The sequence below is a fragment of the Salvelinus namaycush genome, chromosome 2 (genome assembly GCF_016432855.1).
Source record: "Salvelinus namaycush isolate Seneca chromosome 2, SaNama_1.0, whole genome shotgun sequence".
NCBI classification, from domain to species: domain Eukaryota; kingdom Metazoa; phylum Chordata; class Actinopteri; order Salmoniformes; family Salmonidae; genus Salvelinus; species Salvelinus namaycush.
Window position 1 is genome coordinate 40,378,703 of NC_052308.1, and position 12,694 is coordinate 40,391,396.

The following is a 12,694-nucleotide window of genomic DNA, read 5'->3' on the forward strand; positions in this document are numbered from 1 at the left end:
AAGTAATAAACTGACCAATGTCCACTTGGCTCCAAGTGTGTCCCAAAGATATGCCAATCTAAAACACAGAAAAGGTTATCCAGTATTTTCATATATCTTACATCTCTACCTGATACATTTAGTCTAATAATAAATAAAGGTTGAGAAACTACATTTTTTGAGCTCATTTGAGCCCTGTCCTAATTCATCTATAAAATGATTTATTCAAATGAAGCATATTATAATATTATGATATATCCCATGTGCATAATATACCATACCAATCCACTCCATGATGCTCACAACAACATAGCATGGCATTACACAGACTGGGACTATGTCAGGTTTATTAGAAAGAGCATCATGCAGTGATGTCAAACCCAATTCACAAACATAAGAGGTGACTCAAACTAGAGCTGGCGAGGTGACAGCAATATATATGTGCTGCGTTATGTCAGTTAGAAGACAGTCACTGAAATGTACGCTGTATCATTTTAATTCAAATAAGAAAGTAGCTACACATGCTAAAAAATACATGGTTCTCTTGTTGTGCATGTTTATTTCTCAAAACATTCCCAATATATTCCATTAAGATCAGCGACTGGATGGGTTTGTTAATCCTCCTACTACTATCTTCAAATCTGAAGGACTGGAGCCCTTTCACCTTAAAGTGTAAAAAAAATTGATCAAAGGATATAATACCAATGTATTAATACTCCAAGTGGGGGAGAGACTCACATGTTGGAAAAAACTTTAAAAAGTTTACTGTGGAAACAAAAAAATACAACTAAATTCTACAAAACATATTATCCAATTTTGTGCCATGTTCAAAGGGATTATTACGAAACCTCAGCTTTCTACTATGGAAGGATCCTTCTACTGCATACGTGAGTTACATTTTGCCCCAAACAGCACTGTCATGTTTCTCCCTCTGTGATCATACTCATATGTTTAGTTAAACAATTCTTACAAGTAAAGCATTTACCAGAAAGAAGTTAACAATGTGGTTGTTCTCCTTGGTGACAGCTGGTGCAGTTCTAGATGTTTTACTGCCCTGAAGTATTTACACACAAGGTGCAAATATGGTCTCTCACCTGTCTGAAAACAAATATGTTCTTTCAGGGTTTTCTTTTCATCTGAGGGTCCAGTGTTCAAGTCCCTGTTTGGGCATTGCTTTAATGTTCACCTTCCTTCAGTAGGCAGTCTTTCTATACTTGCATTATCTATGACTTTCCATGACATGTTCACCTGTGGACAATACAAACCCAGAGCCAAAACAGCTTAGTCTGAAAACTTTAGGATTTCTACTCTGAACCTCCAGGTTTTTCGCTCCCTGTTCGAAGACTGATTGAAGTCTGTCAATGACACAGCTTCATCTGATTTAGGAATTTGCAGTGTGCAAGGCTTTTGTGAGAGACAATGGTCATTTAAAGCAGCATTAGTTTGGTTGTTTTTGTGCAAGATTTGTACTGTAAAGCCACATTGGTACTTGTGCTGATTCATTGAGTAAAGAAGGCAGAGATTGCACACATAAAATCCCTTACCACGACCTGATTTGAACACACAACCTTCTGATCTGAAGTCAGACGCTCCTCCCTTGCACCACTAGGTCATAGACAAATTGCAAGTAACAAGTAAATTCAGAGCCCGGATAGCTCAGTCGGTAGAGCATTAGACTTTTAATCTGAGGGTCCAGGGTCCAAGTCCCTGTTTGGGCGTTGCTTTAATGTTCAACTTCCTTCAGAAGCAAGTCTTTCTATAATTGCAATTTCTGTCACTTTCCATGACATGTTCACCTGTGTACAATATACTCTCAGAGCCAAAACAGCTATGTCTGGAGATTAGGATTTTTAATCTGAACCGCCAGGTTTAAACTCCCTTTTCGAAGACTGAAATAAGTCTGTCAATCACACAGCATTATCTGATTTAGGAATTTGCAGTGTGGCATACTTTTGTGAGAGACAACTGTCATCTGAAGCAGCATTGGATTGGTCGTTTTCTTGCAATATTTGTACTGTAAAGCCACATTGGTACTTGTGCTGATTCTTTGAGTTCGCTGTGTAAAGAAGGCAGAGATTGCACACATCAAAATTCTGACCACGACGTGATTTGAACACGCAACCTTCTGATCTGGAGTCAGACGCGCTACCGTTGCGCCACAAGGTCTTGGAAGAATCGCATATATGGAGGTGATGCCTAGTTCAGATTTCGTTGACTGTATAATTTGGAATGGAGGCCTGTGTCTCTGGGGAAATGTACGAACTAATGTGCATCTGCCCGGCAGGTTAGGTGTATGAAAACCAAAAAATTAGAGCCCGGATAGCTCAGTCGGTAGAGCATCAGACTTTTAATCTGAAGGTCCAGGGTTCAAGTCCCTGTTTGGGCATTCTTTTAATGTTCACCTTCCTTCAGAAGCAAGTCTTTCTATAATTGCAATTTCTGTCACTTTCCATGACATGTTCACCTGTGGACAATACAATCCCATAGCCAAAACAGCTTAGTCTGAAAGCTTTAGGATTTTTAATCTGAAACTCCAGGTTTAAACTCCGTGTTTGAAGACTGATTTAAGCTTGTCAATCACACAGCATCATCTGATTTAGGAATTTGCAGTGTGGCATACTTTTGTGAGAGACAACTGTCATCTGAAGCAGCATTGGATTGGTCGTTTTCTTGCAATATTTGTACTGTAAAGCCACATTGGTACTTGTGCTGATTCTTTGAGTTCGCTGTGTAAAGAAGGCAGAGATTGCACACATCAAAAATCTGACCACGACGTGATTTGAACACACAACCTTCTGATCTGGAGTCAGACGCGCTACCGTTGCACCACGAGGTCTTGGAAGAATTCCATCTATGGAGGTGATGCCTAGTTCAGATTTCGTTGACTGTATCATTTGGAATGGAGGCCTGTGTCTCTGGGGAAATGTACGATCTAATGTGCATCTGCCCGGCAGGTTAGGTGTATGAAAACAATTAATATCAGAGCCCGGATAGCTCAGTCGGTAGAGCATCAGACTTTTAATCTGAGGGTCCAGGGTTCAAGTCCTTGTTTGGGCATTCTTTTAATGTTCACCTTCCTTCAGAAGCAAGTCTTTCTATAATTGCAATTTCTGTCACTTTCCATGTTCACCTGTGGACAATACAATCCCATAGCCAAAACAGCTTAGTCTGAAAGCTTTAGGATTTTTAATCTGAAACTCCAGGTTTAAACTCCCTGTTTGAAGACTGATTTAAGCCTGTCAATCCCACAGCATCATCTGATTTAGGAATTTGAAGTGTGCCATGCTTTTGTGAGACAACTGTCATCTGAAGGAGCATTGGATTGGTCGTTTTCTTGCAAGATTTGTACTGTAAAGACACATTGGTACTTGTGCTGATTCTTTGAGTTCGCTGTGTAAAGAAGGCAGAGAATGCACACATCATTATTCTGACCACGACGTGATTTGAACACGCAACCTTCTGATCTGGAGTCAGACGCGCTACCGTTGTGCCACGAGGTCTTGGAAGAATCGCATCTATGGAGGTGATGCCTAGTTCAGATTTCGTTGACTGTATCATTTGGAATGGAGGCCTGTGTCTCTGGGGAAATGTACGATCTGACGTGCATCTGCCCGGCAGGTTAGGTGTATGAAAACAAGTAAATTCAGAGCCCAGATAGCTCAGTCGGTAGAGCATTAGACTTTTAATCTGAGGGTCCAGGGTCCAAGTCCCTGTTTGGGCGTTGCTTTAATGTTCACCTTCCTTCAGTAGGCAGTCTTTCTATACTTGCCTTTTCTATGACTTTCCATGACATGTTCACCTGTGGACAATATACTCCCAGAGCCAAAAACAGCTATGTCTGGAGATTAGGATTTTTAATCTGAACCTCCAGGTTTAAACTCCCTTTTCGAAGACTGAAATAAGTCTGTCAATCACACAGCATCATCTGATTTAGGAATTTGCAGTGTGCCATACTTTTGTGAGAGACAACTGTCATCTGAAGCAGCATTGGATTGGTCGTTTTCTTGCAATATTTGTACTGTAAAGCCACTTTGGTACTTGTGCTGATTCTTTGACTTCGCTGTGTAGAGAAGGCAGAGATTGCACACATCAAAATTCTGACCACGACGTGATTTGAACACGCAACCTTCTGATCTGGAGTCAGACGCGCTACCGTTGCGCCACGAGGTCTTGGAAGAATTGCATCTATGGAGGTGATGCCTAGTTCAGATTTCATTGACTGTATCATTTGGAATGGAGGCCTGTGTCTCTGGGGAAATGTACGATCTAATGTGCATCTGCCCGGCAGGTTAGGTGTATGAAAACAAGTAAAAAAAGAGCCCGGATAGCTCAGTCGGTAGAGCATCAGACTTTTAATCTGAGGGTCCAGGGTTCAAGTCCCTGTTTGGGCGTTCTTTTAATGTTCACCTTCCTTCAGTAGGCAGTCTTTCTATACTTGCCTTTTCTATGACTTTCCATGACATGTTCACCTGTGGACAATATACTCCCAGAGCCAAAAACAGCTATGTCTGGAGATTAGGATTTTTAATCTGAACCTCCAGGTTTAAACTCCTTTTTCGAAGACTGAAATAAGTCTGTCAATCACACAGCATCATCTGATTTAGGAATTTGCAGTGTGCCATACTTTTGTGAGAGACAACTGTCATCTGAAGCAGCATTGGATTGGTCGTTTTCTTGCAATATTTGTACTGTAAAGCCACTTTGGTACTTGTGCTGATTCTTTGACTTCGCTGTGTAGAGAAGGCAGAGATTGCACACATCAAAATTCTGACCACGACGTGATTTGAACACGCAACCTTCTGATCTGGAGTCAGACGCGCTACCGTTGCGCCACGAGGTCTTGGAAGAATTGCATCTATGGAGGTGATGCCTAGTTCAGATTTCATTGACTGTATCATTTGGAATGGAGGCCTGTGTCTCTGGGGAAATGTACGATCTAATGTGCATCTGCCCGGCAGGTTAGGTGTATGAAAACAAGTAAAAACAGAGCCCGGATAGCTCAGTCGGTAGAGCATCAGACTTTTAATCTGAGGGTCCAGGGTTCAAGTCCCTGTTTGGGCGTTCTTTTAATGTTCAACTTCCTTTAGAAGCAAGTCTTTCTATAATTGCAATTTCTGTCACGTTCACCTGTTTACAATACAATCCCATAGCCAAAACAGCTTAGTCTGAAAGCTTTAGGATTTTTAATCTGAAACTCCAGGTTTAAAGACTGATTTAAGCCTGTCAATCACACAGCATCATCTGATTTAGGAATTTGCAGTGTGCCATGCTTTTGTGAGAGACAACTGTCATCTGAAGCAGCATTGGATTGGTCGTTTTCTTGCAAGATTTGTACTGTAAAGACACATTGGTACTTGTACTGATTCTTTGAGTTCGCTGTGTAAAGAAGGCAGAGAATGCACACATCATTATTCTGACCACGACGTGATTTGAACACGCAACCTTCTGATCTGGAGTCAGACGCTATGATCTAATTCCTCGCTTTGAATTGGATCTGGGTAAGGGTAAAGAGCATGCCTAACTGCACTAGTGCACAACTACCGTTCCAATTGGTAGGCAGGTTAGGTCACAGCTTCATACCTCCACACTCTAAACCTTTTCATCTGCCAGTCAGGTCCCTCATTGTCTTCTCGGTTGTAACATTCTCAGTCCTATTGCATGTACTGACTTCCCCTACTTCCCATCCGTGTGTTATGTAGCCATCCATAAAATCCTGTCACTGTGAAAGAGAAAATCTGGATGTAATCGGCACCTGGGCACACATATCACAGATCAATGCAACTGTCATAGTTCAGCTTCCTGCCCTCTTGAACCGCTTTATCATACAGGCCATTCCATGGGTGTAGCAATTCCATCAAATGGAAAGGAAATGGTTATGAACTGAGGTTTTGCTGAGGCATGCTTAGCATGCCTATTCTTTCGCCACAGATCTGGCTTTATATTGAAACAATTCTAACCATAGGTTAGAATCCCCATAACAGTTTCCACCTCAATCACTTCCTTAAAATCTTTCATCTGAACCATCCACATCGGCCCTTGGCTCTGGACAACTCTACGGTCAGTATCTGCTTTGTCTGGGGCTCTGCTTGTATTCTGGCTGACTATCATCTGCTCTAACTTCTCGTACTCGGAATGGCACTAGGTTGTCAACTGAAACCCTTACTTTTACTACTCTCCATCTTCTTCCATGTAGATTTATGTAGCCCTCTCTCATGATGTGAGCTATAACCTGTTTCCATGAACTACACAGGGACTTGCATAGATGTCTTCCACAATGGCTGCTCTTAGTCCTAACTGCCAAAGAGTCAGAGACCCCATTTGGTCTACATAGAACTCCACAATCCACAAACTCCTGTCAATCCAGATCAAGTGATCTCTTATGCTTGGGTAATACAAAAAATCCTCATTCTCTAACTAGCTACCCTCTTTGGCATTCTCGGGGTTCATGGTGTATCCGGAACACTGCTCCCACGATTAGACAGCTCAGGATGGACCGCCCACCTATAAAGCCCCACCCTCTCCCAGAGAAAACATCATCAGCAAGAAACCAGACACACTTTCACTTCTATGAACAAACACAGGGATGGAATGACGGGGAAAAGGAAATCTTCATCCGAGAGATGGCCCCCGGAATTCTGTTAATTCCAGTTCTCCTCTCGGACACTGTGCTTGTTCGACAGTGTCAATGTGTCTTACCCTCCCGCAGTGTGAAATGAATCCGGGTAGCTCTTTCAGCTAGCTGTTATCAGGAGTCCATGGTATGGTCCCCCCAACAGGCCTCAGGGACTGGATTGAGTGACTTCACCTGTAATTCACCTGTAGTGCATAAAATCTTGGACATACAGGTTTGGTTAAACAAACAACCTTTTCATGTAATCAACAATACTTCTTTCTATTTCTATATCTGCTTGTTTAGCTAGATTTTTTAAATTTTATTAGTTTATCATCCAATAGGCCACATCCTATCCTAGACCACAACTTACCCATCCCCCCTTGTTACATGGCTCTGCCAGGTAACAACCTTGCCTAACCTAACCAATGACTTAGGTAAAATTAGTGTAAATTATCCTTATGTCTGACATTATCATGTAGGAACGCCCCTTTCATTCGCCGCATGTCCAATTCTCCCTTGGGCGTCCATTCATATCTATCCTTTTCCAATTCTCTGTCAAGTGACTTATCTACTTTAAAAGGTATCTGTGCTGCTTATATATGTTCTTAAATATATATATTTTATTGATTTAAACCGTATCCCTTTTCTCACCTATCTTATTTCACAGCCTACCTTGCTCATGTCCTGGTCCCCCCTCTCCACTCTGCTCTCAAACCTTCAAGATCTCAACAGTGCGTGGCAGACCCCTCTGTATGCCTTTTTCTCATAATAGTCAATAACAACTATGTGTTCCATCCAAATATTAACTAAGTGTCTCACTGTTTTGGCTTTATCTAAAATCATGGATTTAAAAAAAACAACATGTCTTATAGTGTCAATCTCTAAAGTCCTTACATAATCTTAATCAACCTATCTCCATCCTATCAATAATCCCAAATCATCACACATGTCATATACCCCTGTCAATTTTAATACTATTTAAATAAAAATCTTCTAATGGCCAAAACAAATGCTAACCATATCAAATCCTTTCTTTACTAATAAGCTCTCTCCCCCAGGAGTCCACAGTTTTTTATTAAATAATAACATTGGTTAACCTTAAACTCAGTCTCATAAATAAGTAATATATGTTTTACAGTGTGGATACCTTATCCACAGTAAATTACCACTCCTAAGAACTAAAACTTAAAACTATAGTCATGTTCCTAGACATTTTAAAGAACCCTTTATCCTTAAAACCAAAAAATTCACTTGTGTAATTAAAACTCAGAAAATAAAAACTCATAAAACTTCATATGTGAGCATGCCCCTTTAAAATATCTTTGCACTAAAACAAATAGTCCTAACAAATGTTTTATGTGTGTATATTTGCAAACCTTAATGAAAAAACAAAAACCTTTCAGGCCCTTTTCAATTTGGTTGTTTATGGCCTCAATCTCACCCACTCTCCCCAAAGAAATCAGTCATTTAATCCCAGGTATTTAATAAAAATTTAAACGTATTTTCCCATGGCTCCTTCAACTTACATATTTTAGATAACTTCCATCCATCCCGGAAGAAGGAATCCTACTTAAACACACCAGAATACAATGTTTAATTAAGTTAAATCAACTCCTAAAATAAACAATAAACAGTAACCAAATAAACAAACCCCTTTAATCAGCAAAAAACAAACTATACAAGAACTCACTACTATAATGGTTCAGATGACAAAATTACTCAGACTCATGTTTACATCTCAATAAAATAAAACACAGTCTGCATGTTCCTCAAAAAACAACAACTGATGCCCCTGTTACAGATGTCTATGTATCAGAGGAAAAGCTCAAATAACCAAATTCAACCTAGCTAATTTCCCAAAACATATGCAATTGTTTTTTACTCTAGAGGTTGCTTTTCAACATTAATACCCTGACATTGTTCCACATAATGGAAACGGATTATAATGTTAGACTACATGAACTTTCCTGCTCAAATTAACTGGTGTTACTTAAACAATCAAACCAGGAATCAATAACCATCAGAACCCATTATCACTATGTTTTACGATTCAGACATTCAGATCTCCCTTTCTCACAGCCAAATATAGTCCAATAAACGCCATAAATCAATGATGCCCACCTAGCGAATCTGTTGCTAGTTTTTAGCATCTTTCCTGACTACCCTGACGATTTACAGCTTCTTTTAAAAATGTATTTGGAAATGTTTATCAACTTCTGAAAAGTGACTCAAAACAATAATGCATGCATTTTCCTTCTAAATGACACAAACACTTTTCTCTGCCACACCCCAGTCACAACATCATTGCCGTGGCGACAAAAGTGCCTTGTGAGTGATGTCATCAACAGGCATCTTAGACCCAAGCCGCAACGACTTTCAATGAATTGTAAATAATTGTTGGCTGTCTGCAGCAACAGTAGTACGGGTTCGATAAACCAAACCTAATTTATCACATCTGTTGAATCAGAACTTACAACATCTCTCAATCAAAATTGTACTGCCAGAAGTACAGAAAAGAGTGTACCTGAACAACGGTCAAACCAATTTAAATAACGTTATTGTTTATCAACCGTAATGATGCAGTTTTACGTTATTCCATAACAAACCTCTAACAACTTACTCTGAAAATTAGTAGCCAACACAGCAACTAACTCTCTTCCTTACTCACACCTAAATCACTTTCAACTTAACATATTCTATTTCTTTTTTCCCAATGGGCAAAAATATATATAACCCCTCCTATTTCAACGTTTTTCCTTACCCCTATCGTAAGCTTAAAAACCGAACTTTATAACTTCCTCTTCTCTTTGCTCTTCACACTTATGAAATGTATCCTATTTCTTTAAAAATAACACACGCAGCGCCAAAATTATAACATATGTCAGTCAATCTATAAGAATGAAAAACATTTCGGTAATCACATTCTATCGCCATTATCTCTCCGCTATGGTTTAGAATTTCTTTAATTTAGGCAACAGACACCGTCTTGCATTGAAATTCGCTTCGTTATTATTTTAAGTATAATGAATTAGTCTATTAATTTAACCTAAACAATCTATTAAACCGTTCAGTTTATATCTTATACAAACACTAGCAACTATAACTTTCTAGGCAACCCATATAATTAGTTCAATTACAATCAAAAAACTCTGAATTTAGCCTAAGCATATACCGGGAACCGAACCCGAGACTCTCGCGTTCCAGGCAAAAACTCTACCACTGATCCACCAAAGCTTTGTAAATAACAAAAACTTATCCGCATTTAAACCCACTTTACATGTATCTGTATTCGTAATTCCAATCACGAGTCAACAAAAGTGTGCCATGCTTTTGTGAGAGACAACTGTCATCTGAAGCAGCATTGGATTGGTCGTTTTCTTGCAAGATTTGTACTGTAAAGCCACATTGGTACTTGTGCTGATTCTTTGAGTTCGCTGTGTAAAGAAGGCAGAGATTGCACACATCAAAATTCTGACCACGACGTGATTTGAACACGCAACCTTCTGATCTGGAGTCAGACGCGCTACCGTTGCGCCACGAGGTCTTGGAAGAATTGCATCTATGGAGGTGATGCCTAGTTCAGATTTCGTTGACTGTATCATTTGGAATGGAGGCCTGTGTCTCTGGGGAAATGTACGAACTAATGTGCATCTGCCCGGCAGGTTAGGTGTATGAAAACAAGTAAAATCAGAGCCCGGATAGCTCAGTCGGTAGAGCATTAGACTTTTAATCTGACGGTCCAGGGTCCAAGTCCCTGTTTGGGCGTGGCTTTAATGTTCACCTTCCTTCAGTAGGCAGTCTTTCTATACTTGCCTTTTCTATGACTTTCCATGACATGTTCACCTGTGGACAATATACTCCCAGAGCCAAAACAGCTTAGTCTGAAAGCTTTAGGATTTTTAATCTGAACCTCCAGGTTTAAACTCCCTTTTCGAAGACTGAAATAAGTCTGTCAATCACACAGCATCATCTGATTTAGGAATTTGCAGTGTGCCATGCTTTTGTGAGAGACAACTGTCATCTGAAGCAGCATTGGATTGGTCGTTTTCTTGCAAGATTTGTACTGTAAAGCCACATTGGTACTTGTGCTGATTCTTTGAGTTCGCTGTGTAAAGAAGGCAGAGATTGCACACATCAAAATTCTGACCACGACGTGATTTGAACACGCAACCTTCTGATCTGGAGTCAGACGCGCTACCGTTGCGCCACGAGGTCTTGGAAGAATCGCATCTATGGAGGTGATGCCTAGTTCAGATTTCGTTGACTGTATCATTTGGAATGGAGGCCTGTGTCTCTGGGGAAATGTACGAACTAATGTGCATCTGCCCGGCAGGTTAGGTGTATGAAAACAAGTAAAATCAGAGCCCGGATAGCTCAGTCGGTAGAGCATTAGACTTTTAATCTGACGGTCCAGGGTCCAAGTCCCTGTTTGGGCGTGGCTTTAATGTTCACCTTCCTTCAGTAGGCAGTCTTTCTATACTTGCCTTTTCTATGACTTTCCATGACATGTTCACCTGTGGACAATATACTCCCAGAGCCAAAACAGCTTAGTCTGAAAGCTTTAGGATTTTTAATCTGAACCTCCAGGTTTAAACTCCCTTTTCGAAGACTGAAATAAGTCTGTCAATCACACAGCATCATCTGATTTAGGAATTTGCAGTGTGCCATGCTTTTGTGAGAGACAACTGTCATCTGAAGCAGCATTGGATTGGTCGTTTTCTTGCAAGATTTGTACTGTAAAGCCACATTGGTACTTGTGCTGATTCTTTGAGTTCGCTGTGTAAAGAAGGCAGAGATTGCACACATCAAAATTCTGACCACGACGTGATTTGAACACGCAACCTTCTGATCTGGAGTCAGACGCGCTACCGTTGCGCCACGAGGTCTTGGAAGAATTGCATCTATGGAGGTGATGCCTAGTTCAGATTTCGTTGACTGTATCATTTGGAATGGAGGCCTGTGTCTCTGGGGAAATGTACGATCTGACGTGCATCTGCCCTGCAGGTTAGGTGTATGAAAACAAGTAAATTCAGAGCCCGGATAGCTCAGTCGGTAGAGCATTAGACTTTTAATCTGAGGGTCCAGGGTCCAAGTCCCTGTTTGGGCGTTGCTTTAATGTTCACCTTCCTTCAGTAGGCAGTCTTTCTATACTTGCCTTTTCTTCGACTTTCCATGACATGTTCACCTGTGTACAATATACTCCCAGAGCCAAAACAGCTATGTCTGGAGATTAGGATTTTTAATCTGAACCTCCAGGTTTAAACTCCCTTTTCGAAGACTGAAATAAGTCTGTCAATCACACAGCATCATCTGATTTAGGAATTTGCAGTGTGCCATGCTTTTGTGAGAGACAACTGTCATCTGAAGCAGCATTGGATTGGTCGTTTTCTTGCAATATTTGTACTGTAAAGCCACTTTGGTACTTGTGCTGATTCTTTGACTTCGCTGTGTAAAGGCAGAGATTGCACACATCAAAATTCTGACCACGACGTGATTTGAACACGCAACCTTCTGATCTGGAGTCAGACGCGCTACCGTTGCGCCACGAGGTCTTGGAAGAATTGCATCTATGGAGGTGATGCCTAGTTCAGATTTCGTTGACTGTATCATTTGGAATGGAGGCCTGTGTCTCTGGGGAAATGTACGAACTAATGTGCATCTGCCCGGCAGGTTAGGTGTATGAAAACAAGTAAATCAGAGCCCGGATAGCTCAGTCGGTGGAGCATTAGAATTTTAATCTGAGGGTCCAGGGTCCAAGTCCCTGTTTGGGCGTGGCTTTAATGTTCACCTTCCTTCAGTAGGCAGTCTTTCTATACTTGCCTTTTCTATGACTTTCCATGACATGTTCACCTGTGGACAATATACTCCCAGAGCCAAAACAGCTTAGTCTGAAAGCTTTAGGATTTTTAATCTGAACCTCCAGGTTTAAACTCCCTTTTCGAAGACTGAAATAAGTCTGTCAATCACACAGCATCATCTGATTTAGGAATTTGCAGTGTGCCATGCTTTTGTGAGAGACAACTGTCATCTGAAGCAGCATTGGATTGGTCGTTTTCTTGCAAGATTTGTACTGTAAAGCCACATTGGTACTTGTGCTGATTC

The 12,694-nt window shown here is 40.6% G+C and overlaps 19 non-coding genes across 19 annotated transcripts; 10 read left to right on the forward strand and 9 right to left on the reverse strand.

Annotated features, from left to right (window-relative positions):
• Positions 1-1,624: 1,624 nt before the first annotated feature.
• trnak-uuu lies at positions 1,625-1,697 on the forward strand. The gene has a single exon. It is a non-coding gene; the product is annotated as a tRNA-Lys (tRNA).
• Positions 1,698-2,073: 376 nt separating this feature from the next.
• Positions 2,074-2,145, reverse strand: trnaw-cca. Its single transcript has one exon. It is a non-coding gene; the product is annotated as a tRNA-Trp (tRNA).
• Positions 2,146-2,292: 147 nt separating this feature from the next.
• trnak-uuu lies at positions 2,293-2,365 on the forward strand. The gene has a single exon. It is a non-coding gene; the product is annotated as a tRNA-Lys (tRNA).
• Positions 2,366-2,743: 378 nt separating this feature from the next.
• trnaw-cca lies at positions 2,744-2,815 on the reverse strand. The gene has a single exon. It is a non-coding gene; the product is annotated as a tRNA-Trp (tRNA).
• A 148-nt stretch (positions 2,816-2,963) lies between these two features.
• trnak-uuu lies at positions 2,964-3,036 on the forward strand. Its single transcript has one exon. It is a non-coding gene; the product is annotated as a tRNA-Lys (tRNA).
• Positions 3,037-3,407: 371 nt separating this feature from the next.
• trnaw-cca lies at positions 3,408-3,479 on the reverse strand. The gene has a single exon. It is a non-coding gene; the product is annotated as a tRNA-Trp (tRNA).
• Positions 3,480-3,627: 148 nt separating this feature from the next.
• Positions 3,628-3,700, forward strand: trnak-uuu. Its single transcript has one exon. It is a non-coding gene; the product is annotated as a tRNA-Lys (tRNA).
• A 377-nt stretch (positions 3,701-4,077) lies between these two features.
• Positions 4,078-4,149, reverse strand: trnaw-cca. Its single transcript has one exon. It is a non-coding gene; the product is annotated as a tRNA-Trp (tRNA).
• A 148-nt stretch (positions 4,150-4,297) lies between these two features.
• Positions 4,298-4,370, forward strand: trnak-uuu. Its single transcript has one exon. It is a non-coding gene; the product is annotated as a tRNA-Lys (tRNA).
• Positions 4,371-4,747: 377 nt separating this feature from the next.
• Positions 4,748-4,819, reverse strand: trnaw-cca. Its single transcript has one exon. It is a non-coding gene; the product is annotated as a tRNA-Trp (tRNA).
• A 148-nt stretch (positions 4,820-4,967) lies between these two features.
• Positions 4,968-5,040, forward strand: trnak-uuu. The gene has a single exon. It is a non-coding gene; the product is annotated as a tRNA-Lys (tRNA).
• Positions 5,041-10,064: 5,024 nt separating this feature from the next.
• trnaw-cca lies at positions 10,065-10,136 on the reverse strand. The gene has a single exon. It is a non-coding gene; the product is annotated as a tRNA-Trp (tRNA).
• Positions 10,137-10,284: 148 nt separating this feature from the next.
• On the forward strand, positions 10,285-10,357 carry trnak-uuu. Its single transcript has one exon. It is a non-coding gene; the product is annotated as a tRNA-Lys (tRNA).
• A 378-nt stretch (positions 10,358-10,735) lies between these two features.
• Positions 10,736-10,807, reverse strand: trnaw-cca. The gene has a single exon. It is a non-coding gene; the product is annotated as a tRNA-Trp (tRNA).
• A 148-nt stretch (positions 10,808-10,955) lies between these two features.
• On the forward strand, positions 10,956-11,028 carry trnak-uuu. Its single transcript has one exon. It is a non-coding gene; the product is annotated as a tRNA-Lys (tRNA).
• A 378-nt stretch (positions 11,029-11,406) lies between these two features.
• Positions 11,407-11,478, reverse strand: trnaw-cca. Its single transcript has one exon. It is a non-coding gene; the product is annotated as a tRNA-Trp (tRNA).
• Positions 11,479-11,626: 148 nt separating this feature from the next.
• trnak-uuu lies at positions 11,627-11,699 on the forward strand. Its single transcript has one exon. It is a non-coding gene; the product is annotated as a tRNA-Lys (tRNA).
• A 373-nt stretch (positions 11,700-12,072) lies between these two features.
• Positions 12,073-12,144, reverse strand: trnaw-cca. The gene has a single exon. It is a non-coding gene; the product is annotated as a tRNA-Trp (tRNA).
• A 147-nt stretch (positions 12,145-12,291) lies between these two features.
• trnak-uuu lies at positions 12,292-12,364 on the forward strand. The gene has a single exon. It is a non-coding gene; the product is annotated as a tRNA-Lys (tRNA).
• The last annotated feature ends 330 nt before the right edge of the window (positions 12,365-12,694 follow it).